Source organism: Bufo gargarizans, chromosome 11, assembly GCF_014858855.1.
Source record: "Bufo gargarizans isolate SCDJY-AF-19 chromosome 11, ASM1485885v1, whole genome shotgun sequence".
Classification (NCBI taxonomy): Eukaryota; Metazoa; Chordata; class Amphibia; order Anura; family Bufonidae; genus Bufo; species Bufo gargarizans.
Window position 1 is genome coordinate 73345552 of NC_058090.1, and position 24569 is coordinate 73370120.

Genomic DNA, 24569 nt, shown 5'->3' on the forward strand with positions numbered 1-24569 from the left:
ATACAATACCCTATTAGTGACTCACCACAAAGAACTTATGTCAGTGAAGTAATTATATAGGGGAGAGCCTGCACCCTGCCCAGTGGGTAATGTCTGAACATACGCTTCTGGAGGGGGAGATAGGGATGTTAGTTTATTAACTTTTTTATTTTTTGGGGGGGATTAAGTATATTAATTTGTAGAAGGTAGAGTATAAAACTGTGGCTTGTCTGCCCAGAACAAGGCTTGAACTAAGTGTCAGGACTCATTCAGAAGGCCGTAGTGTTTTGCAGATCTGCAAAACCCGGGTACCAGCCGTCTGCATTCCGCAGTTTGTAGACCGCACATGGCCGCAACCAAAATAGAAAATGCCTGTTGTCTGCGATTGAGGACAACAGGGCATGCTCTATCCTTTCCGTGGAGCCGTGGAACAGAACCCCAGATAGGGGACAGCACAGTGTGCTGTCTGCATTCTTTGCATCCCCATTGAAATGAATGGTCTGCACCCATTTCACAAAATTGCAGAACAGGTGCAGATCCATTTACGCTGTCTGAATGGGCCTTTAATAGAAGCTTCTATATATCCAAACACTCGAGCAACAAAAAATCATATTCTTCATATTTATCACGTATGAAACTGGGCCGGCTACAGAAACAATGGCACCAGCACCTTCTAGTGTCCATTCACCATATTAAATGCCAAACTGGACCCCATCCTGAGAAACCAGGCCAAAATCGGGGCCGAGCTGCAAACAAAATGAAAACCTGCTGATTTTTACTTCTACTAATTTTTGTTCAGTATACTCTATATAAAGGGCGCGGTGCTGTGAGGTTTGGTTTCAGTTGACAGCTCATAAGATTTCTGTTGCCTAATGTCTAAGTAATCTTGTACATTTGTCTTATCACTAAAATATCGTACGTAATAGAACGAACACAGAGCTGTATGACTGTTCCACCACTCTGAGGCAAATAAATTAATTATATCATATAGTCTCAATAGGGAAGGCTTTGATAGGGAAGGCTTGGATAGTGTTAATAATAAGTTAGCTGAAATTTTGGGGGCAGTGAATATGACTAACAGCACCGTATCTCAATTAACAACCACAATGGCAGCGTTACAGGGGGATATTACCATAATTAGGGATGAAATCACAAAACTAAGAGTAAAAGTGAAAGATATGGAGTTGGAGACTGGGGCTGTGAAAAAGGAGTTGGTTTAACCAAAAAACACCTTGAGGGTGTGAAGCTGGAGGATAGATCTCGGAGGAACAATATAAGATTGGTAGGGTTCCCTGAGGGGGTGGGGGGTTGGCTGCTGTCGCTGGGCCTAGGAGGCCCCTCTTCCCCCTCCGCCAGTCTGTGGAGTGCTTTGGCTTCGGCTAGCTTAGAATGAAGCGTAGGGTTCTGAATTGGAATGTGCGAGGGCTGGGGGATAGGGTTAAAAGGACAGTGGTGTTTAATGTTATGGCTCGGCACCTCCCGGCAATTGTGGCCTTATTGGAGACACATGCAACAGCTGATAAGCTCCCCCAATTCAAGAGGCGATGGGCGAAATTGGAATACCACTCATACCTGTCATCATATTCGAGGGGTGTGAGTGTGTATATTCATCATGGAGTTGATTTTCAGCCGTTGGATGTTAAGGTGGATAGGGAGGGTCGATTTGTGTTTCTTTATGGTCAGGGGAGTGGACAAAGGCTACTCCTAGCCGAAACGTTGCTGCAAACTACTTTTTATATGCCTTGTTGTGAGGAGTGTTCCTGAATAAAGAAGTTTTCTGGCGAGACGCTGCTGTGGCCCTCCATTCTTTTTACAGGGGAGTGGACAGGAGACTATTTTAGCCTTTGTCTATGTGCCTCCCCCTTTTGCATCCACTGCTCTATCTTTGCTGTCTACGTTTATTTGCAGTAAACCCCCGTGCCCGTTGTTACTGGTAGGTGACTTTAATTTGGTATTGGATCCGAGACTGGATAGGATATCTCTCTCCCCTGAGCAGAGGCATACTCGGTCTCTCCTGTGTAGCATTACCCAGGAGCTTGCATGGGTTGATGTCTGGCGTCATTTGTATGGAGAAAAAAGAGCGTATTCATGCTTTGGCCGGACGTATAGGTCAATGTCAAGAATCGACTTAGCGTTTGCAAACGGGGCTTTGTCTGATCAAGTAGTGAAGATGAAATATGAACTGCATGGAATCTCTGACCATTCTCCGGTATTGCTTCTGCTCAGGGGAGTGGGGGTAAATATGGGCCCCAATAGAACCTTTAGACTGAACCCCTATTGGTTGGAGGTCATTGGTGAGCGGGATTTAATCAATGCGGAGATTCTTGAATTTTGGCATCGGAATGAGGGCTCCACCCATATCCATTTTGTATGGGACGCTTTCAAGGCCTACATTAGAGGCCTCTATTGCGGTAAAATAAAACGACAAGACAACGAGTGGAGTTCCATAAGCAGGAAAATGCAATGAGGGAGACAGTTAGGAAGTTGCAGGGGGCTTTGACGAAACACGGTACGGATTCACTACGCATAAAACTGAAAGATGCTAACCAACAACATAGGACTTTTATGGTAAACAAGGCCCAACATAAACTCTTTTTTCAAGGACAGATGTTTTAGTGAGGAGGGAAAAACAGGGAAATTGTTAGCTGCACTGGTCGCTAATCAAAGGGGTGGGACTAAAATTAGGTATATTAGAAATACTCGGGGCCAAATGGTCAAGGATCCAGAGCAGATCAGACAGAAATTTGCAGAGTATTATTCTAATATATACAGATCTGAAACGGTATGCAGTCCCTCAAAAATTGATGACTATTTGGACCAATTAGAAATGCCTTCTCTCTCGCCTCAGGAAACCAGAATGCTCGATCATCCTATACGACAGGCAGAGTTAGAGGATGCCCTTTGCTCAATTAAATATAACTCTTCCCCTGGGGCGGATGGTTTGCCATTTGAACTTTATAGGTACCAGGCTGAGGCACTTCTCCCTATTCTGCTGCAGGTTTTAAATGAATCATATATATATGGATCTCTCCCTCCATCTTTTAGGGAGGCAATTATCACTTAAATTTTTAAAAAAAGATAAGGACGGCAGTGAGGTTGGGTCTTACAGGCCCATATCGCTCCTTAATACAGACTATAAGATTTTTGCTAAATCTTTAGCAATCCGTCTTAAACGGGTAATTGCAGCCCTGGTTCATTCTAATCAAACAGGATTTATTCCTGGGAGACAGATTCAGTCAAATCTCTATGGGGTGTATTTGAACCTGTCGGTAGGGGGGGACCGGACCACTCCATCTTGTCTTTGGATGCTGCTAAAGCATTTGACAGGGTAGAGTGGTCCTTCCTGTGGCGAACTATGGCACATTTTCGATTAAGGACTACTTTTATTGCAATGACTCAACTGTTATATACTCAACCAATAGCTTGAGTTAACATTGATGGGGTTAATTCCTCTATAATTGAGTTTCAACGCGGTACGAGACAGGGTTGCCCGCTCTCTCCCCTTTTATTTGTGCTATTTATGGAGCCATAGGCTTGTAGGATTCGTTTGAATGGTCAGATTCGGGGATTCGGGGTAGCGGGAGAGAGTGATAAAATTAGGCTCTACACAGATGATGTTATTCTCTTTCTGGATCAGGGCTGGAAAGCTGTCCCCTATGTTATGCAGGTGATAGAGGAGTTTAGTCTACTGTCTGGTTACCTAATCAACTGGGCTAAGTCCTCACTCCTCCCGCTAAATCGAAATGCCCCCGAAGGGGGTTCCCGGGTCCTGATATTGTCTTTGGATGACTATCTGGGGATAAAGATAGGTGTCTCTATAAGTAGATTTTACGAGTTAAATCTTTCCCTGGTAATAGATAAAGTAAAGGGAAAAATCAGAGCCTGGCAAAAATTGTTAATATCGCAATCCGATCGACTGGCATTAGTTAAAATGATCATACTACCTCTGTTTGAAATCTCTTTTTATTGATCAGATAAACAAAGATCATCAGATAATATAAGCGCAATAAAGCGAGCATCACATCACAATCATATTTAAGTACAGAGCATCAAAGGCATTGCCTAACAATACAAGCTAGGATGCGATCACCGCTTGTCTAGGGCTAAAGGGCCCTGAGAGCGATCGATCTTACAAAACAAATAAACATCAGTAACGTTAGGGAAAAACAGGGCCCAAACGTTGTGTCAACCCTAAGCATTGTGAAAATTGCTCACATCAGTTGTGAAGGCATGACCGTTCATAATGTCTAAGATATGGTACAAACATATACTGGCTGTGCATCCCCAGGGTAGGTTTCTATAACGGGCTAGACAGAGATCGGGCGGGAGATGAATGAGAAAGTGACCATTTGTTACAAATCTTCTTCAGAGTCCCATAGCTGGGAGCTAAGGAGATCGGCTCTATATTTTAACCAAGGTTGCCATAGCTGCAGAAACCTATCCCTGCTATGGTACGTCCACCCTATCAATTCCTCCATCTGGCACATCTGATGGACCCTATCCCGCCACATCCCCAATGATGGTGGATCAGTTGATCTCCATTTTACTGGGATCAAAAGCTTTGCGGCCATGATCAGATGTGCGGCTAAGTTGTTTTTCCCTGGACGAAAGTCTGGAGTAGGCAACCAGAGTAAGATCAGCTGGGCTGAGAGTTTCAGTGTCGTCGTGCAGATTACATTAATGGCAGATTCAACACCTTCCCAGAAAGGCTTGATGGCCGGGCAGGACCACCAGATGTGCGATAGGGAGCCAGTGCCGGCATTACACCTCCAGCAAAGATTCGTGGAAAGAATCCTGATTTTAAAAAGGTACTCGGGCGTTCTATACCACCTCAGCGCCGTCTTGACAGAATTCTCCTGAACTTTTATACATTTAGAGAAGCCATGCGAAGCATTTTGAATCCATCTAACATCAGCATCGTCAAACTCAATTTGGAGTTCTTTACCCCACTCGGCTACCCATGGCGGCACATTAGAATCTCTTGCGTGTAAAATCTGTCTATAGATGAGAGTGGTACATTTATGGGGCAAACTAGGTAATAATACATAATTCTCTAACCACGACGGATCTGGGGTCGAGAAGAACCTAGAGGACAAAAACTGCCTACAAGTACTTTCAAAGTCCATTCTCTGGATGAAATCTGAACTAGGGGTCGGATCACCTGAGAGAACAGTGTAGAAGTCAGATGAGGTTTGAAGCTTTTTCAAGTCTCCTATTCTATGATGCGAAAGTGCAAGCCAAATATCGGAAGGAGACTTAATTTGCGGGAACAGGAGAGTGGGAATAACTGAAATAGGGGCAAGTGGAGATATCTTACCCTGAGTAGAGGCTAAAGCCACAGCCTTATGGCATACATGGAACATCCCTCTAGTTAGCTCACTCTCGACCTTAAGTCCCTCCCCTGCCTTCCCAGGCGTCCACAATTTGTGAAAAGAGTCTTTACCCAACAGTGCTAATTCTAGGTCAATATGCATACAGTTCGTCTCTCGCCTGGCCAATCTAAGCCATCTCTCTAAGCCGATAGCCTGTATATAGGTCGACAAATCAGGTAATGAGATACCCCCAGTTTTCCTTCTGCGGGAAAGAAGGCGGAAGGACATCCTAGGACGGCCCTTATCCCATAAATATTTGCTCATGGTGGATTGCAGTTTGTTAATGAAGCTAGCTGGAACGGTAATGGGAAGGGTTCTTAAGGTATACATAATCAGCGGCAATATATAAGTGGTGAGAACATTTTTCCTGCCTAACCAGGTAAGGAAAGGAGAGCTACTTTTAGAAAGAACAGAGGTGACCTTGGAAAGCAGTGGAGGGAAGTTGAGTCTAAACATCAGCTTGGGATCCATCGGTATCATTACCCCTAGGTACTTAATTGCTTGAGTAGGCCATTTGAATGGCGTGAGGGCTTTGACTCTATTACGTAAAGCAGCCGGGAGGGAAACACCAAGGGCCTCCGACTTATCAAAATTAATCTTAAAATTAGATATAACCCCGAAGAATTCAAAAATCTGCATAACCTCCGGCAGAGCCTCTTCAGGATTAGTCATCAGAAGGAGCAAATCATCCGCAAAGGCGGCCATCTTGTGGGTGAAATTGCTAATTTTCACTCCTTTGATCAAGGGGGATTGTCGAAACTTAAGAAGGAGCGTCTCTAGGGTAAGCACAAATAAAGTAGGGGACAAAGGGCACCCCTGGCGCGTGCCATTTCTAATTTGGAAGGCGTTCGATAGGGTGCCGTTGACCATCACTCTCGCAGATGGAGCAGAGTATAAAGTATATATGGCCCTAATGAAGCTTTCCGGAAAACCAAAGGCACTCAGCACCTTACCCATATAGGCCCAGCTGACCCTATCGAACGCCTTCTCCGCATCCGTGCCTAACAGCACAAGAGGGGCTCCAACCTTAATTGAATGAGTGATCGCGTGTACTACCCTACTGACATTATGTCTACCCTCTCTTCCCGCCACGAATCCTACTTGTTCTTCGCCCACAAGCCCAGGGAGCAGCTTAGACATCCTGCTGTTAAGCAACTTGGCCCACCACTTCAAGTCAGTATTCAGTAGTGAGATTGGCCTATAGCTACTGCATACCTCCTTATCCTTTCCTTCCTTATGGATGATCGTTATGTGTGCCTCCTGGGCTTGCGGGGTCAGAGAGCCACCTGTGAGGAGGAGATTGCATGCATCGACAAAATGCGGGGTTAGAATATCTTTATACTTCTTATAATAAGAAATTGGGAACCCATCAGGCCCGGGGCTTTTACCCGTAGGGATAGACATAAGGACTTTATCTGCCTCTTCTATTGTGACTGGTTGTAGCAGCTGATGTACTTCCTCTGTTGAGAGTCTCGGGATATCGATGGATTTGAGAGAAGCCGACGTACGCTCCTCAATTTGTTGAACATTAAGGGGTGCCGGGAGATTATACAAATTCGAATAAAAGGAGCAGAACTCCTGAGCAATCGCCGGGGTGTTGATAAGTCGGGGGCCCGAGGGTGATTTAATAGCCTGGATAAAAGATCAATTTCTTAGTCCCTTAATAAGGCTAGATACCAACTTGGAGCCTCTATTACCGTGGAGATATTGCTTAAAGCGCAACGTCCGCAAGGCCCCTGCTGCTCTAGTGTTCAGGAGGTCAGTGACCTTGTGTCTCAAGCACTTTAATGACAATAGAGTTTCCTCCGTCCTAGTCTTTTTGTGGAGGGTTTCAAGTGTGGAGATTTGCTGTAGAAGGGAATCTAATTGTTTCTGCCTACGTTTTTTGGCGCTGGATCCCAAGCTGATGAGCTCTCCTCTGACTACCACCTTATGAGCTTCCCAAAGTGATGTTCCACTAGCGAGATTCCTAGTATTCTCTTGAAAATAATTCTTGAGACATTGCTCAACTGCCTTCCTATGGGACTCCTCCTCCAGGAGCGTCTCATTCAACCTCCAGACCCAGGATCTCGGAGGTAGGGCGAAAATCCTCACCCCCACACTCACAGGCGCATGGTCAGAAATGACTATATTCCCTATCTTCGCCTCAGAGATCGAAGACAGTAGATGGTTTGCAACAAAAATATAGTCCAGGCGCTGGTATGAATTATGCGCCCGTGAATGGAAGGTGTAGTCTTTTTCCTCAGGGTGGAGGAGGCGCCAGACATCCGAGACCCCCAAGTCCCTGAGAGCAATAAGCAGTCTCCTCAACTGTCTTCTTGAGGTAGTGCTACCCATGGAGGTCGAATCTATCAGAGGATCAAGCGTGAGGTTGAGGTCCCCCCCTATGATAAGGTATCCCTCTCTAAACGTTTTCAGAGTCTCCAGGGTGCGGAGCAGCCAAGTGATCTGTCCACTATTTGGAGCATACAAATTCACGAAAGTGTACTTAGTGTTAACTATTTTACCCTTTAAAAATAGAAAGCGACCATCAGGGTCGGCTAGTTTGGCCTCTAAAGAGAAAGGGACCTTCTGACCTAGGGCTATAGAGACACCTCTGGCAGCCGAGGAGTAGGAGGCATGGTGCCATACTACAAAATGCTTATTAACTGTTTTTGGGATATGCAAGTGCCTAAAATGGGTCTCTTGCAGGAAGACTAGGTCTGCTCCTTCTTTCCTGAGCAAATGATAGACCTGACTCCTTTTCTGTGGGGTGTTCATACCATTCACATTGAAAGACAATATCTTTAGGTCAGTCATTATACACAAAAGTTAACCTGAGCAGTAGCTGCCAATGACCAGAAGAGGGCGACACAGGGCAACGAATGAAACAAAACTCACAAAAACAAAACATATGTAATGGAGGCAGTTATTAAGTATGTAATAACAGCCTGAGGGGTTATAAACCCCGATTAGGGGGAATTAGTGTGTAAACACCCTAAGCCAGGCCTCACACACTAAGCCCAAGGAAGAAAAAAGATAGTAGGCATGCATATGTATTCAACAATATAGGGACACGGTATATATACCAGTCACATTAGAATATCACTCAGTGTCAGTGCCATAGGAGCAAACAGAGGCATGGGAAAAGAGCCCTGCGGGCTATCAGCCATGAGCGACCACACAGCAGACATTGCAATATCTGCGACGGCCGATTAACAGAGCACAAAATGAGACAAGAAGAGATGGCAATGGAAGGGGGAGTAAAGGTACGAGGGAGACAGTGGGAAAAAATTAAGGTGGAGCAGACATAGATTAGAGAAAGTGGGTTGGAGAGGCAGACAGTAGGGGCTATGGAGGATCATTTAGACCAGGGGTGCACAACGTTTCCTGGTTGGGGGCCACATTGCCAGACTTAACCAATGACGAGGGCCAAAATTAAAATTTAAAGCTGTATTAACAACTGAAATATTGTACTTATGGCATATTGAACAGACATTTTATACCAATAATGTCTAGTTACACTTCCAGGACTCCCATCTAATGGGAGAAATACATGAAAAATACATGTGAGCAGCCACAAGACATAGGCATACATGTCTGTTACCAGATGGTTGGGGGCCGCACAGAATGGTATCAAGGGCCGCATGTGGCCCCCGGGCCGCAGGTTGTGCACCCCTGATTTAGACGGTCAACATAGAACCTGGATCCTATAGGGCTGGAACAAAATGTTCGCTGAGAGTCCCTTCATGGCGAATTCAGGGATCTCAAGTCGGATGGAGCCAGACTAAGGGATTCTTTTCTTCGGAGATTTCTTCTTTTGCGCCAGGCGCCATTCCTCCGCCTGCGGTAAGTTCGGAAGGTCTAACGTCGGGCTACAAGGGAGCCATGACTGAATGTCCAGAGCTTCTGATCCCAACGCCTCCCAAACAGGCAGCAAGTCCTCCGGGAGTCTGACTGTGTATTGCTTCCCTCCTATGGTGGTACTGAGGCCAAAAGGGAACAGCCACCTTACCGGTAGTTTCCTCTCTCTCAGAAGCGCGGTTAAAGGGCGCAAGTTCCTGCGCTTGGCTAGAGTGCTCGCCGCCAGGTCTTGAAATAATTGCACTTTGTGACCATCCAAAGAGGGGTCTCCTTTCTCCCGAGCCGCTCTCAGGACAGCTGCAGTATCTAGAAAGTTCATTAGGGCACAAACAACATCTCTGGGTGGCTCGCCCGCCGCCGGCTTGGGCCTAAGAGCTCTATGTGCCCTTTCTATGACAATGGTGGCAGCTTGTTCTTCACCCACGAGGGAGGCAAACAGGGAACGTACCGCACCGGCCAGATCTTCAGCTTGAACCGCTTCAGGTATTCCCCTCAGGCGTACATTTTTCCTCCGCCCTCTGTTTTCCTGGTCTTCCAGGTTCAGGAAAGCTGTATTAATCATTTTCGACATATTAGTCAGGTGATTGTGAACTCCCGCTTCTCGCTGAACTAATAGGTCCTGGCTTTCTTCCAGGCTTTCTACCCTGTGGCCGAGCTGCTGAAATTCGGCTTTGATGTCCGACAACTCCTTCATGACCGGGCTAAGTGCCTGCGTCAGCGATTGCTGGAGGAAGCTTCTAGTTAAGGGCAGGGAGTCCGGCTCACCTCTGCTGTAAACTTCAGCGTCAGAGCTGTCGGCTTCCGAGTCGGCTCCCTCCCGTTCTGAAAAGTTTTGCGCCTCCCGCGCCATCTTGCCTCCATCAGGGTGCAATGTGGATCGCTTGCTGAGGAATTTTTTCAGATCCCCTTGGGTCTTTTTTGTCTTCGGAGTGGCCCCTGAGGCACCCTCCTTGTCTCTGAGGGTTTTCCCCATGCTAAAGTCCGTATCCGCTGCTTAAATCAATAAAAGCTGGGCTAGCTGTGCGGAGCTCTGGTGAAGTCGACCTACACCATGGCTTGCTGGCTCCGCCCCCGATCATACTACCTCTGGTTTTGTACCCAATCTGTGCCTCCCCCATCTGGATAGAGGATGCCTTCTTTTATAGACTGGAAGCTTTAATAAACGACCTAATTTGGGGGAGGAAGAGGGTTCGTGTATAAAGCAGAGGTATTTGTGGCTGGCCGAGTCAGAAGCGGGACTATCACTTTCTTTCTTTCAAGGGCATTTCTTTTCTGTGCAGCTACAAAGATGTTGTAATTTTAGAGAGAATGCACTTGGGCAATATTTAATTAGGGTAACTGGTAGGTCACTTGATAATATTTTTATGCACTTAGAAACAGCACAGTTTGGAGATTTGGACACTAGTTGTTAATTCGCGAGAACTCTGCAGAGGGTCTGGGATATATTGAAAACGACTTTGCAGCTGTCACATGTGCTTCATTTTACCCCATTGTGGGAGAATCAGAACTTACCAGAATTTTTTAAAATAACCACTACACTTATTGGAGTTGTAGGGGTATCACTAGAGTGGCACATCTGTTTGTCGCAGATCGCTTTAAAGTCTTAGGGGACTTCAATTTCACAAATATCAAATTTTTAGACCAATTTATGTATGCACTTTTAAAACATGCATACGAAGCTACACTTAATAAAACATATAGGATTACTCAACAACACTTACTTTTTGATTATTGTTTTCTTCACTTAGGGAAAAAGATTAAAATTGCACAGATTTATTTGAAAAATGCGAGTTTCACTGGGAGCAGGAACTGAAAACTTCCCCCTCCCCTGGCCACAGATTTTCCAAAATACAAAAAAGGTAGTATCTGCAACCAGTTATAGATTGATCCAGTTTAAAATTTTGCATAGGTTATATTATACACTGCAAATGCGGGCTAAGTTTGCTAATAACAGAGGTCGTGAATTTTTTTTGTCAAAAGTGTGTCAGCCCCAATGCTGGATATATCCATCTTTTATGGGAATGTAGCGTGATAAAGCAGTTTTGGGAGCAGGTATTTACAGCACTTCAGGGGGATTTCCCCCAATCTTGTGTACCGGATATGATTTCCGTGATTTTGGGTTCCTAAATACCAAAAAAGCCAAATTCTTCCGTACATCATTTAATCTGGCTGAAGGGCTGCTTGATAGCAAAGGTTCTGATAGTTAAGAGATGGGGTTCCCCCATATCTCCCGCATTTGAGGAGTGGAGACGTATTATGTCCCAAATAAAGCTATATGAGGAGGTTGAGAGGCGGAGAAGGCAGGGTACGCAATATCCTTCTGTCTTGTAGAAGCGAGGTGGACTGACTATCTTGCTTTGTTGGATGGTGTACGTGGATGGGTACGAGGGGGGAGTATGGGGTTTGGGCTATCAGCAACAGACTCAGAGGAAACACCCAGGCGGGATGAAATGTATACTATAACTATCCTCTACAATTACACTATATCCAGTCACACAACATACAGCTCCATCATATACATGTAGTAACGGTTGGGGAAGCTGCGTGGCTGATGTGATGCCATAGGGACTATTCTCAGGAGTGAGGGATGAAATGTATACTATAACTATACTCTACACTTACATTATATCAATTCACAGAACATACAGCTCCATCATATACAGGTCCTTCTAAAAAAATTAGCATATTGTGATAAAGTTTATTATTTTCTGTAATGTACTGATAAACATTAGACTTTCATATATTTTAGATTCATTACACACAACTGAAGTAGTTCAAGCCTTTTATTGATTTAATATTGATGATTTTGGCATACAGCTCATGAAAACCCCAAATTCCTATCTAAAAAAATTAGCATATCATGAAAAGGTTCTCTAAACGAGCTATTAACCTAATCATCTGAATCAACTAATTAACTCTAAAGACCTGCAAAAGATTCCTGAGGCTTTTAAAAACTCCCAGCCTGGTTCATTACTCAAAACCGCAATCATGGGTAAGACTGCCGACCTGGCTGCTGTCCAGAAGGCCATCATTGACACCCTCAAGCAAGAGGGTAAGACACAGAAAGAAATTTCTGAACGAATAGGCTGTTCCCAGAGTGCTGTATCAAGGCACCTCAGTGGGAAGTCTGTGGGAAGGAAAAAGTGTGGCAGAAAACGCTGCACAACGAGAAGAGGTGACCGGACCCTGAGGAAGATTGTGGAGAAGGACCGATTCCAGACCTTGGGGGACCTGCGGAAGCAGTGGACTTAGTCTGGAGTAGAAACATCCAGAGCCACCGTGTACAGGCGTGTGCAGGAAATGGGCTACAGGTGCCGCATTCCCCAGAAACAGCGGCAGAAGCGCCTGAACTGGGCTACAGAGAAGCAGCACTGGACTGTTGCATGTCATTCGGAAATCAAGGTGCCAGAGTCTGGAGGAAGACTGGGGAGAGGGAAATGCCAAAATGCCTGAAGTCCAGTGTCAAGTACCCACAGTCAGTGATGGTCTGGGGTGCCATGTCAGCTGCTGGTGTTGGTCCACTGTGTTTTATCAAGGGCAGGGTCAATGCAGCTAGCTAGCAGGAGATTTTGGAGCACTTCATGCTTCCATCTGCTGAAAAGCTTTATGGAGATGAAGATTTCATTTTTCAGCCCGACCTGGCACCTGCTCACAGTGCCAAAACCACTGGTAAATGGTTTAGGCTACTTTCACACTTGCGCTTGATCGGATCCGTTCTGAACGGATCCGATCATATTAATGCAGACGGAGGCTCGGTTCAGTACGGATCCGTCTGCATTAATAACTTAGAAAATTTTCTAAGTGCGCAAGATGCCTGAGCGGATCCGTTCAGACTTTCAATGTCAAGTCAATGGGGGACGGATCCGCTTGAAGATTGAGCCATATGGTGACCTCTTCAAGCGGATCCGTTCCAATTGACTTACATTGTAAGTCTGAACGGATCCGCTCGCCTCCGCACGGCCAGGCGGACAGCTGAACGCTGCAAGCAGCGTTCAGCTGTCCGCCTGTCTGTGCGGAGGCGAGCGGAGCGGAGGCTGAACGCCGCCAGACTGATGCAGTCTGAGCGGATCCGCTCCATTCAGACTGCATCAGGGCTGGACGGAGGCGTTCGGGTCCGCTCGTGAGCTCCTTCAAACGGAGCTCACGAGCGGACCGACGAACGCTAGTGTGAAACTAGCCTTACTGACCATGGTATTACTGTGCTCAATTGGCCTGCCAACTCTCCTGACCTGAACCCCATAGAGAATCTGTGGGATATTGGGAAGAGAAAGTTGAGAGACGCAAGACCCAACACTCTGGATGAGCTTAAGGCCGATATGGAAGCATCCTGGGCCTCCATAACACCTCAGCAGTGCCACAGGCTGATTGCCTCCATGCCACGCCGCATTGAAGCCTCCTGGGCCTCCATAACACCTCAGCAGTGCCACAGGCTGATTGCCTCCATGCCACGCCGCATTGAAGCAGTCATTTCTGCAAAAGGATTCCCGACCAAGTATTGAGTGCATAACTGAACATCATTATTTGAAGGTTGACTTTTTTTGTATTAAAAACACTTTTCTTTTATTGGTCGGATGAAATATGCTAATTTTTTGAGATAGGAAATTTGGGTTTTCATGAGCTGTATGCCAAAATCATCAATGTTTATCAGTACATTACAGAAAATAATGAACTTTATCACAATATGCAAATTTTTTTAGAAGGACCTGTACATGTAATAAATAATGGAGCATCTGCGTGGCTGACGTGAGGGCCATGTTGAAAAGCATGTTACCGTGTAAGTCTTGACCTGTGTTGTGAGTATCACAGATTTTTGCCACATAACTGGAAGCTTGTAGAAAAGGGACTTTTTCCACCTAAAAAATGTCTTAAAGGGTTTCTACCACTTCGTGTCACTTATTTAGCTGTCAGACACTAGCGATCCGCTAGTGTCTGCTCTGGCCAACCATCCTAATATAATTGCTTTTGGGGCGGTGGTTTGGCTAAAAAAACTACTTTTATTAATATGCTAATGAGCCTCTAGGTGCTATGGGGGCGTCATTAGCACCTAGAGGCTCCGTCTACCTTCCGAAACTGCCGCCGCCGAGCGCGTCCCTCCAGCCCGCCCATCTCCTCCTGAATGCGATCCTCGTATGTATTCTGCGCATGCGCAGTAAATGTCTGACCGCTTCCTTGCTCAGACATCTCCACTGCGCCTGCGCGATGACGCCATAGTGCTCCGAGGAACAGGCGCAGTGGAGATGTCTGAGCAGGGAAGCTGTCAGACATTTACTGCGCATGCGCAGAATACATACGAGGATCGCATTCAGGAGGAGATGGGCGGGCTGGAGGGACGCGCTGGGGGCGGCAGTTTCTAAAGGTAGTCGGAGCCTCTAGGTGCTAATGACGCCCCCATAGCACCTAGAGGCTCATTAGCATATTAATAAAAGTAGTTTTTTTAGCCAAACCACCGCCCCAAAAGCAATTATATTAGGATGGTTGGCCAGAGCAGACACTAGCGGATCGCTAGTGTCTGACAGCTAAATAAGTGACACGAAGTGGTAGAAACCCTTTAAATGTTTGTAACTGATGCTCGGGATCCTTTTTCGGGCAATGTTTGGAGACTGTAGTCATCCAGATATGTGAGAAATTCAGACGAGCTTAAAGCAGTTGTCTGGGTTCAGAACTGAACCCGGACATATCCCCATTTTCACCCAGGCCCCCTGATTTGACCATCAGAGCGGTTTATGCTCCAATTATCTCCTTTGCCTTGCGCTAAATCGCGCAGGGCAAAGGCATTTTGTGGAGTTCCGTTGACGTACCGGATTCTCCTTAGGGCTGCCAGGTGAAGGCTTCTGCCCAGCAGAGCCCGGTGACATCACCTGCACTGATGGGCAGGCATTAGCGCTGCCCTATCCTGTAAAACGGCTCAGGCAGCGCTAAAGCCCGCCCATCAGAGCCAGTGACGTCACTGAACACAATGCTGGGCAGAAGCCTTCCGCCCAGCAGTATGTTATTGTAAACAAAAGAGCCTTTGCCCTGTGCGATTTAGCGCAAGTCAGGGGGGCTGCCTGGGTGAAAAAAGGGGAGTATGTCCGGGTTCAGCTCTGAACCCGGAAAACCCCTTTAAAGGGGTATTCCAGTTGGTTAAAGTTATCCACTATCCACAGATATCTGGAGATAGAGGAGTACAGCACTGGGCTATCTCTGGAACTTCAGAAATTAATGGAACGGCCATGCGCATGTGCGACTGGATGCTCTGGTCTTTTTTGGGGAGCTGCAGGAGGTATGGTCCCCCATTCTTGTGAACAGTGAGAGTCCAAAATGGTAGGACCCCTACCGATCTGATAACTTTAACCAACTGTAATACCTCTTTAAGGGGCCATGGTCAACTGTTGGAAGTCAGAAGTTATGCTGAATGGGGATCAGCACGTGAATATCTCTGACCCCTTTCCATTAACCATCAAACCTAGGAGTCTGGTTTGAGAAGGAAGGTGGAGTCCTCAAATCTTAAGAACGCATGGCCAAAGTCTACCAGTGAATTGGACTATAGAGTCTCAGATGGATCACTCAAGAAGGCAAAGCACTCATCCTGCATAACAACGTTTTGTGTATGCTCTTTTACACTACACAGGCATGGCCCCTTTCCCACCATTTCTAGAGGTACCGATGTAAACAAACGTATACATTGTGTAATGTATTTGACTAGGGCAATGGTGGCTAACCGTTTAGAAGACTAGTGCCCAAACGGCAATCACAAAACCCACTTAATTATCGCAAAGTGCCAACACAGCAATTCACAATGAATACTACAGTATTATAGTATACTACTATAGTATATTTTCCATGTACTTTATCATTTGCCTATATATTCCACAGCACTATATAACGATTACTGTAACTCCCTGTCCTCACTGAAGCTCGCCATGTAGTAATTGGGTTTTATATATATATATATATATATATAGATATATATATTGTGAACTGTTACACCTTCCTGCAGGGTTGTTTTGGGCAGAAACAGGTACACCGACACCTTTGTAGCTTGTGCGTCAGACTGTTGCTAGTTTATTTTGCAAGTTGCTCAAAATAACAAACAAAAACCAAAACAACAATAGCCGTCTGGCTCCTGCCTATCTCACTCGGCAGCCCTAGCTAAACTCATAACACAAAACACAAAGAGCATTTTCAAGGGGAAAACAGAGCAACTTACAGTTCGGTAGTTAGGTAGAGAAGCCAACCGCTCTCAGAGCTCCTAGGCTTGCAGCTTCTCAAACAGACTGCCCAGACTCCCAGAGATAGAAAGCTCCTGGGTCAGGGCTGCTGACTTAATTAGTACATCTGTGTGAGCAGTCCCCCAGGTAGGTAAAACCCGGACTGGCTCCGGGTGGTCAGGGAACCCACCCAACTCTTCCCTGACCGGCTCCAGGACCCTAAACTGGCTTTCTTTTTCCCAGGAAGCTTCTGGATACAATTAAAACCAAACCTTCCTGCAGCCTTTTAACACATGAAGTGCCGGAAACTTGGTGTAATGTACACACCATCCAGCACTTTCTCTGCAAAACATTGTGACACCCTGTCACAAAATATATATATATATATATATATATATAGGTATTGCAAAAACGAGGCAGCACTCCAGAATAAAGTAAAACGACCCTCTTTATTTCCCCTGTGCAACGTTTCAACTGCTCATTGCAGTCTTTTTCAAGCATAACATTTTTTCTTTTTAGGACTATTGGGATCCTAAAAGGATATTTCTACTTCTCAAGCTATTTTCATGGTGGAGGAGAATGTTGGCAGTCGCCTCGGCGGTTTAGGTCTAGAACAAGAGAATGGGATCCATACTTGAAAATTTGAATTATAGTTTCATATTGAAAAAACGGATGAGTCGTGAATGGAGGAAGCCAAGGATATAGGAGATGCATGGAGGGCAGAATAGGAACGTGGGGACACGGGGTGCTCACAACACTTTGTGCCCCAGTAGCCTTTAGGTGTATGGGGATGATCACTTAGTGGTGCATCCCCATGTGCCACCCCCCTTTCTCCATAAGATGTGTTATGTCCCATCAGGACTACGTTTCTCCGATATTCGCGATTTGATATCCTGACTTATTTACTCCTCTTTAGTTTATTATAATGTCTATGATCCGATCATTCTCATAATGTCCTGTTCCCATTACAGGTCTCGCTACCGTGCTCTGACTGACCCTGGAGCCGGCGTGCGGTTGGGGGTAAGCGCTTCCCAGTTGCCAGGCAACGATCCACGTGACCACACTATGATCGGGAGGCCGAACTGTGAGGCGCCGCCCTGCAGCTGCTTCGTGCTTTGGGGGAGGTGCCTGGATGCTGGTGTGCGCATTGGGATCGACGTCACTTCCGGTTGCGTCTTCCCTCTGTGTACACCGGTATCCAGGATACCGGGCACGCCCGGTGGGGCCCTAGGGACGCCGAGATGCCTGCCATTACGACACTCCACTGTGTAAGTACATATTTTAAACCATGCGGCTATTGACCGCGTAATGAGCACTTACAGGTGATCACTATCATTTTTGCACTAAGCACGAGGCACTTTATGTATTGGACACAGCTGGTCTATTATGTGATTTGACCAATTGCTTATGAAATATCACGATGGATGTAAAGATTATGTGTTGTATACAGGAGTACAAATGAAATACACAAAGGATTATGAATTTTTTTTTGTCCAATTCACAGTTTTTATTGTTGATTGTATTATTGTTAATCACTTTGTTAATTGACCCACTGAGCATTGTGGGTATAAATGAACATGCTGAGACACCAAATGTTATGCTTGAAAAAGACTGCAATGAGCAGTTGAAACGTTGCACAGGGGAAATAAAGAGGGTCGTTTTACTTTATTCTGGAGTGCTGTCTCGTTTTTGCAATACCTACAACCATATTGACCGAACAGCCTAAGGTCAGAGGATTTTTGCACCCGACTACACCTGCACAGTGCTGCTGCTCTCTCTTTGCACTTTATATATATATATATATATATATATATATCACTAGCGGGTACTAGGTGTAGGAATGTTGAGAAATGATTTTAAAAAAAAGTAGATAGACATCTCATTGCCTAAAATAGCTGTATAGGATTGTACATCAAAGAGAAGAAATGTCAAAGCAAAGAATTGGACGTCCCCCTGTTGCGGTTCATGTTACCACTCTCTTAATAGGGGTGGCTAGTGTTGGCTGCATGGTGGCTCAGTAGTTTGTAGTGGTGTCTTACAGCACTGGGCTCATGGGTTTGAAACATCTGCCTGTTCTCAGTAGTCTTCCTCCAGAACCAAGCTGCTAGGGTACTGTACAGTCTGTTGCTTTTATGTAAGGAAGTCATATAAACTGAGGAGACTTATGTATAATACTTTAAGTAATGTACATCAGACTCCTCTAAGGAGTTCACAATTTATTTTACTCATATACAGTCAGGTCACACCACCACAATGGATTTGAAATTAAACGAACAAGATGTTCTTTACCTGCAGACTGTCAGTTTTAATTTGAGGGCATTTACATCCAAATCAGATGAACGGTGCAGGAATTACAACAGTTTGCATATGTGCCTCCCACTTGTTAAGGGACCAAAAGTAATAGGACTGAATAATAATCATAAATCAAACTTTCACTTTTTTATATTTGGTTGCAAATCCTTTGCAGTCAATTACAGCCTGAAGTTTGGAACGCATAGACATCACCAGACGCTGGGTTTCATCCCTGGTGATGCTCTGCCAGGCGTCTACTGCAACTGTCTTCAGTTCCTGCTTGTTCTTGGGGCATTTTCCCTTCAGTTTTGTCTTCAGTAAGTGAAATGCATGCTCAATCGGATTCAGGTCAGGTGATTGACTTGGCCATTGCATAACATTCCACTTCTTTCCCTTAAAAAACTCTTTGGTTGCTTTTGCAGTATGCTTTGGGTCATTGTCCATCTGCTCTGTGAAGCGCCGTCCAATGAGTTCTGAAGCATTTGGCTGAATATGAGTAGAAAATATTGCCCCAAACACTTCGAAATTCATCCTGCTGCTTTTGTCAGCAGTCACATCATCAATAAATACAAGAGAACCAGTTCCATTGGCAGCCATACATGCCCACGCCATAACATTACCACCACCATGCTTCACTGATGAGGTGGTATGCTTAGGATCACGAGCAGTTCCTTTCCTTCTCCATACTCTTCTCTTCCCATCACTCTGGTACAAGTTGATCTTGGTCTCATCTGTCCATAGGATGTTGTTCCAGTATTGTGAAGGCTTTTTTAGATGTCCTTTGGCAAACTCTAATCTGGCCTTCCTGCTTTTGAGTCTCACCAATGGTTTACATCTTGTGGTGAACCCTCTGTATTCACTCTGGTGAAGTCTTCTCTTGATTGTTGACTTTGACACACATACACCTATCTCGTGGAGAGTGTTCTTGATCTGGCCAACTGTTGAGAATGGTGTTTTCTTCACCAGGGAAAGAATTTTTTTGTCATCCACCACAGTTGTTTTCCGTGGTCTTCCGGGTCTTTTGGTGTTGCTGAGCTCACCGGTGCGTTCCTTCTTTTTAAGAATGTTCCAAGCAGTTGTTTTGGCCAGGCCTAATGTTTTTGCTATCTTTCTAATGGGTTTGTTTTGTTGTTTTCAGCCTAATGATGGCTTGCTTCACTGATAGTGACAGCTCTTTGGATCTCATCTTGAGAGTTGACAGCAACAGATTCCAAATGCAAATAGCAGACTGGAAATGACCTCTGGACCTTTTATCTGCTCATTGTAATTGGGATAATGAGGGAATAACACACACCTGGCCATTGAACAGCTGATTATTATTCTGGCCCATTACTTTTGGTCCCTTAACAAGTGGGAGGCACATATGCAAACTGTTGTAATTCCTGCACCGTTCACCTGATTTGGATGTAAATACCCTCAAATTAAAGCTGACAGTCTGCAGGTAAAGCACATCTTGTTCGTTTTATTTCAAATCCATTGTGGTGGTGTATAGAGCCAAAAATGTTAGAATTGTGTTGATGTCCCAATATTTATGGACCTGGCTGTAGAAGCAACCTATTACACGCTGCTCCTTACAGGCATCATTATCATTGACAATCAAGATTCCCAGAATGTGGAAGGAAACCAAGGGAGAACACACAATCTCCATACAGAGGTCACTTTTGGACCAGTAACTCCAGTGCTAGTCACCATTCTGCCCAACACTAGAAAGCACTATGAGGTAATGGAAATGTCATGGCAAAATAAAATGGAGTCTCCTCCCATTGCTCGTTCATGTCCTCACTCACCTAATAGTAGTTGCTTGTGTTTGCATGGTGGCTCAGTAGTTAGTGCAGCTGTCTTACAGCCAGGGCCACCATCAGGGGGGTACAGCCGATACCCCAGTAAGGGGCCCGGACCCCTGGGGGGGCCAGCTAGTCCTGATTTTTATTTTGTCATTTGTCAAAATTGTCAGTGACTTCACTGACTTGATAGTCCGCTTCGCTACATAGTCCGCCCCGATCCCCCCCCCCCGATCTGATTCCCGTACCGCTGGCGGCGCTGCATTTCCCTTTAAAATGCTGGCACTGCGCAGAGGAGCGCAGCTGCGCACGTGACGTCAGATGCTGGCCGCTGCCTCACGCCATCTTCAGATTAGCACGGGAACTTCTGGTCTCTGAAACTTTTGTGGAAGCCTGCCCTATTGCCCTCTTAGCCAGCCCAGGAAGGAGTCAGTGCCGGCTCCATGCTCCAGCCTCCACTGTCTCCATCACATGTTGGACGGGTCAGACTCCACAAATTCATTAAGGTGACGATCCATTAGGTTGTTTCCGTGATGTTATCATTACATTAGACAACATAAGGATCAATATGAAAAGAAATAATTTGGAGCCTTTGAAATAGCTCAGCTCAGTATGCAACCATTAACAGTAAAATTATAACTTATCATTTTACTGTTAATGGTGGCATGCTGAGCTGAGCTATTTCAAAGGCTCCAAATTATTTCTTTTCATATTGATCCTTATGTTGTCTAGGCAGCTCTATATTGTGTGGTCTTTGCTCGGGGGTAAAATGCAAAGCTGTTTTCTGGATTATCCCACAGGGCCATGATCCCCCATCACTTATTGTTGTTAACCCCTCCCTTGCCAGCCCACCCAGGCCCATTTAGCTGTGTGTTCTGCTTTGAAGGGCCATGAAGGGGTTAATTAAGTGTTGGAGGGGGTGTTATTGTTCATATTGTGTTTGGGAGCCATTTAACAAGTTTGACCAGTTGGGGTTGAGTGTCATCCACAGATCCCCCATAAAAATGTGTCATCCACAGATCCCCCATAAAAGTGTCTTCCACAGATGCCCACATCCCAGTTTGTCATCCACAGATCGCCCATAACAATGTGTCATCCACAGATCCCCCCCATAACAGTGTGTCATCCACAGATGCCCCCATAAAAGTGTCATCCACAGATGCCCACATACCAGTGTGTCATCCACAGATCACCCATAACAGTGTGTCATCCACAGATCCCCCCATAACATTGTGTCATCCACAGATCCCCCCCATAACAGTGTGTCATCCACAGATCCCCCCCATAACAGTGTGTCATCCACAGATCCCCCCCCATAACAGTGTGTCATCCACAGATCCCCCCCATAACAGTGCGTCATCCACAGATCCCCCCATAACAGTGTGTCCTCCACAGATTCCCCCCATATCAGTGTGTCATCCACAGATCCCCCCATAACAGTGCGTCATCCACAGATCCCCCCATAACAGTGTGTCATCCACAGATCCCCCATAACAGTGTGTCATCCACAGATCCCCCATAACAGTGTCATCCACAGGTCCCCCATAACAGTGTGCCATCCACAGATCCCCCCATAACAGTGTGTCCTCCACAGATCCCCCCCATAACAGTGTGTCATCCACAGATCCCCCCCCATAACAGTGTGTCATCCACAGATCCCCCCCATAACAGTGCGTCATCCACAGATCCCCCCATAACAGTGTGTCCTCCACAGATTCCCCCCATATCAGTGTGTCATCCACAGATCCCCCCCATAACAGTGCGTCATCCACAGATCCCCCCATAACAGTGTGTCCTCCACAGATTCCCCCCATATCAGTGTGTCATCCACAGATCCCCCCATAACAGTGCGTCATCCACAGATCCCCCCATAACAGTGTGTCATCCACAGATCCCCCATAACAGTGTGTCATCCACAGATCCCCCATAACAGTGTGTCATCCACAGATCCCCCATAACAGTGTGTCATCCACAGATCCCCCCATAACAGTGTGTCATCCACAGATCCCCCATAACAGTGTGTCATCCACAGATCCCCCATAACAGTGCGTCACCCACAGATCCCCCATAACAGTGCGCCTGCGCACTGAGGAAGAGAGAGAAAGGAGGGGAAAGAATCCGCAAAAGCAAGCAGAGGACGGCACAGCAGACGACTGAATAGTTTCTTTTGTAAGTAAATTGCTTTATTATAAATGCAGTTTAATGTCTGTTTTTGTCTTTTATTATATTCTGGCTTTTGCTTAAAGGGACAGTAATTTTTTTTTTTTTTTTGTTATGTAAGATGTAGTTAGTGTAGGGTCCTTCTCAAAAGAATACCTTGTGTATTGTAGGAGTTTTGTTTATTTCTTAGATGATTTGTTAGGGGAGATATAACAAAGAATAAAAGAGTTAACCTTGTGCTTTTAAGGTGTTGTTTCTTAAATGTACAAGGGGAAGATTGCTAGGGCAGATTAGAACAGGTAGTGTAGTTAGTGTTAGGTCCTGCTTAAGAGTCTACCTTGTCGTGGTAGCAGGCTTCATATTCTTTGGTCAAAAAATAATTCCTTACTGAAATCACTGATTATCACTTTTTGCTGTCTTTGTAGTTGTAATGTAAAAAAATAATGAAATTGGTGGTGGGTCCTTGGGGGTGGAGGGGGGGCCGGGAGGCAAAGTCAGGGTGGATTCTAAAGGGGCGGGGTAGGAGGGGGGGCCAGGCCTTGAGCTGTGTAAGGGCCCCCAAAATTTCTGATGGCAGCCCTGCTTACAGCACTGGGGTCCTGGGTTTAAATCCAACCTATGCCAATATCTGTATAGAGCTTAAATGTTTTCCTCACAAAATATGCAGCTAGGTGGTGAGCTCCACTGGGACAGCTTACAAATATTACTTTAGAAGCTCAGTGATGTTTATTGGTCTCCTCTATGGAACCTTCATGTATGTTCCTCACTTACACAGTGTAATATAGTGCTGCTATGGTAAGTTAGCAAAATAACTTGAAGATTAATAGTACCCGTCCGATGATTTGTTTTCTCCTCAAGCAAAACTTCCATTTAGGCCGAATGCACACGGCCGTGAGCAGTTCATGGTACCCCGGCCTGGCATCCTGCTGACAGCAGGAGCGCATGGCGTCATTGGTTGCTATGACTAGTGATGAGCGGCAGGGGCAATATTCAAATTCGCGATATTTTGCGAATATTTGGGCGAATATTCGCCATATATTCGAGAATTCGCGAATTCATGATCTCCAGGCATTATTTTCTGGATTGCGAAAATTCGCATAAAATTCGCATACAAATGTTCGCATAAAAATTTGCATGGACTGGTATTTTCAAAAAAATCAAATATTCGCAATTACGAATATATTTTGCGATATTCAAAATATTCGCGAATTCTCGAAGTGCCGATATTCGTGATTAAAATTTGCAATTCGTGATCAACACTAGCTATGACGCCATGCGCTTCATGTCGCCGCTGCACTACAATAATACACTCATATAGATCATACGAGTGTATTACTGTAGTGCAGCGGCGGCATGAAGCGCACGGCATCATAGCAACCAATGACGCCATGCGCTCCTGCTGTCAGCAGGATGCCAGGCCGGGGTACCATGGACTGCTCACGGCCGTGTGCATTAAGCCTTACTGTGCGACCTTGTACAACAAGGCCTCCAATGAGGACAGGGAGAGATAGTCCATCACCTAGCTGCATGTTCCTGGAGATTGTGTGTCCTAAGGTGACACCTGCCTGGAGATTGTGTGTGTCCCCTGGGTTTCTTTTTACACTTCACTATGGCTGTGTAATATACTCCCATAATATGATAAAAAATAAATCAAATTTGAACTGAGGAGTCCAACAATGCAAGACACCAGTGCTATCTGCTGAGCCACCACATTGCCCAACACACAAGACTGAAAACATTATAAACATGTGGCTGCTTCCTATTGTTCATGTCATTGCTCACCTCCTAGAGGTTACCTTTTGTTGGTCAGTGTGGTGGTTCCAGTGGTTGGTGCTTGGTTCAAATCTGACCAAGTGTGAGATCTGCACGGAGAGTGTGTGCTTTCTTATAATTGCTTGGTGGTGAGATGAGGAAACTGTGGTAATGTATGTAGTGAGATGGAGAAAGGGAAT